Raw genomic sequence first — 3,284 nt, 5'->3', positions numbered from 1 at the left:
AAAGCAGGACAGGAGGAATTCTCAGTGACTACTCTCAGCCCCGACCCAGCTGTTACTATATTATATTATAATATAATGTAAACATATAAAATAAAAAGGCCTTAGAGGAAAACCATATATATATATGGTTTTATAATGGGGTCACGGAAATGTAGGTAGTAAAGCGTGCTAGGAACTTGTGATTTCGCTTCTAAGATAAATGGAAAGTGAGAATAGAATTATGAAGAAATCTTTTGTTTCATCCAGTCCAAAAAAAAAAAAAACCAAACATGGCAATCGTCAGCACAGGTTGTTTAGAGGGAAGATATGTCACCCTGAGAAGATAGACAAATGCCTTTCAGACTGACCTAACGGACTCTTGGGCATCACAGCGAGTTAGAAATTTGGCAAGCTCAAACGGCCAAAGTAGGGATGGTTTGGGGACCTTTGAACGGAGAATATCCTTTCTTCCTCCTTCACCTGTCCCCTAACTTATGACAGCTTTATGAGGAAGCAGGACAGCAACTGCAGTGAACTCTCACCTCAGGCCTCAGGGGAACCGCCATATGCTTTCAGAAAGCACTTGATAAAACAGCTGTTTGTGTGAGAGCTAGCTCAAACCTTCTGGGAAAACTGTTTAAAAGAGGCACTTTGATTTATACAAGGTAGCAGAGTGAATTTCTGTCCTGAAATACCACAGAAAGGCTTTCCACAGAATCAGAGAATACTTTCCAATGCAGAGTGCCAGGTGGTGAGTGGAATGGCTGGTTCAGAGATCCTAGCCTGGGCCCAGCCATGTGACCAGGGGTGAGCCATTGAACCCTCAGTCTTCTCGTCTGCAAAATGGGTCTAGTAAACCAATGTAGCTCCTTCAGTTGTTGTGAGTAAAGTCCAAATGAGATCAAATATGGGAAGACCTGAAGTGCTTTGCAAAGTTATTACTTTTGTGACATTCTGTACATCTGTAAGCAAAATTCAATAGGGAGAGAGAAAGAGAATGGAGATGATCTGGTGACCAAAGTGTTTTTATTATTAAGCATTGATATAGCACTTTCATTTTCAGAGAGCATAACAATCTTTTCCCCTGAGTTACTTCGACAGGTTAACATCTCATTTACTGACGTTGGAGCAATTACCAGTGTCAAAACATGGCAGAAAGGGTAAAAGTTCAGAAAAGCAGTAGCACAGCTATTTCCTTCCTGGATGCACGTGGATGTTGTCAGCCATCAGGAAATCGCTTCCCTCCTCCCCCTTACCCGCCACCCCAACTTATCTAAACTAGGGGCAACATAAAATAGAACCCAAGACGAAATTTTAGCTACAAACGACACATACTTCTCTTTTCTTTATCACAAAAGGAGGCTAGGAACTTAAAACTCAAGACTTCTTACGAAATCTACCTGCCAAAGTCCTGATTTTCCTAAACGGCACAGAAAAAGCCAAATTCTTGGGCTTTGCCCTGGGAAAGGGAGATAGACCTTCTGGAGCTCCACCCTGTGCCCTAATCATAGCTATATGCTCAGGGCCAGCTGGTGAAGGGCTGCAGGTCAAATACTGATCCTCTAATCTCTGATCCCTTAAACTCATCCTGCAATTGCTGATATCTTAAAAACAAATAAAGCTTTGGTGGTGCTTTCTATTGCTGGAGATGGAGGCTTAAACTGAGGGCCAGGGTGCATTTATCTTCAGGGAGTAAAACACGGACAAAAGGAAACATTTCAATGGACTAGGCAAATGTTGGGCCAAAATCCTATTCTGAAATGGAGACATTTGGGGCCCTGTGTTGAAAGCTTGGTTTTGGCTGTGGCTGAGTTATACAGCAAGGCTGGTTTACTTCTGCCCTTTTGCCCTCCCCTGGGCTGGGTCCTGAGAGCAAAGCGGGGGCCTGGTCCTAGGGTGGGGAGAACATGGACAAAGGCCCTCACAAAGGTGGCGGGCCAGGGTGCCGAGGAGGAAGGACAGACGGATGTGGAGGAACAAGAATGGCCACAAGGCCTCGTCGTGGAGGGTTATGGCTGGTGCACTCTGGGAAGGAGTTCCAGCTCGTATTGAGGTTTTTGGGGGTTTTTTTTTGGCGGTACGCGGGCCTCTCACTGTTGTGGCCTCTCCCGTTGCGGAGCACAGGCTCCGGACGTGCAGGCTCAGCGGCCATGGCTCACGGACCCAGCCGCTCCGCGGCATGTGGGATCTTCCCGGACCGGGGCACGAACCCGTGTGCCCTGCATCGGCAGGCGGACTCTCAACCACTGCGCCACCAGGGAAGCCCTCATATTGAGTTTTAAGTTTGTTTTTTTCTCATTGTAAATCCCATCTGTAAACTCGTCAATTGTATTGTGTATTAGGTATCCTGGCACGTGAGAGAATGGTCCTATCAGCAGTGCTTTGGGAAGTCCGGGAGGGGGAAAGACTTAGCAGAAAATAACCATGTATCTTTGTGGAGCAGGTTGGGGCTTAGGATCCAGAATGGGGGCAGGAAACATCAGAAGCACAGAGCTAAGGATGCCGCATGGAAGGAGACCCTAGGGAACATCTTACCCCTCCCCTCCCCCACACCACAGATAAGAAAACTGGCCCAGAGGCCTTCATTCACTTCCCCAAGTTTGATGAAAAGTTCCCATCTGCTGTTTATATATTTGGGCTGGAATTCCCCTGCCAACCCCTCCCCCCCCCACTTATCCAAGAAAAGGTTGGAATTTCTCATTCTGTTTCTCTGCACCCACCCTCACTCGCCCAACACCAAATTGCTAAAATATATTGACTAGAAGCCACGTCAAAACACTAAGTATCCAAACAAGAACAGTGGCTCGTTGAGACGAGGCCGACTCTCATTTAGGTTTGTGCTGGGTTTTTTTTTCCTCCTCTTTTCCTCAGATTTTCTCTATCCTAACAGGCTCTTTTCAATGATGGCCCGTGACATTTTCTTACCTGCTTAGTCTGCCTACAGTCTTTCGAAAGATGTAGTTATTGCCTTACCCCACTCAGCAAACAGTTATTGAAAGCTTGCTGTATGTGCCAGGCATTGTTCTAGACACTGGCTATGCGGTGATGGAAGGGAAGACCCTACCCTCCTGGGGTGCACACTAGAGGTTTGCTGCCTCTTCCAACTTGGGGAACAGTCCTCAATGGAATAGCACAGTCTTTATTTTCTACTAGACTCTGAAAGCATGTTAACACTCAGAAATCTAGCCATAATCAGTGGTAAACAATTCTATTTCATTCAAGCTCTGTTGATTCTTTGTACTCTTTCCTTTATTTTGTCTTTTTTTTTTTTTTTTTTTTTTTTTGCGGTACGCGGGCCTCTCACT

This window comes from Tursiops truncatus, chromosome 7 (assembly GCF_011762595.2).
Source record: "Tursiops truncatus isolate mTurTru1 chromosome 7, mTurTru1.mat.Y, whole genome shotgun sequence".
NCBI classification, from domain to species: Eukaryota; Metazoa; Chordata; class Mammalia; order Artiodactyla; family Delphinidae; genus Tursiops; species Tursiops truncatus.
Note: the sequence above shows the minus strand (reverse complement) of the source record.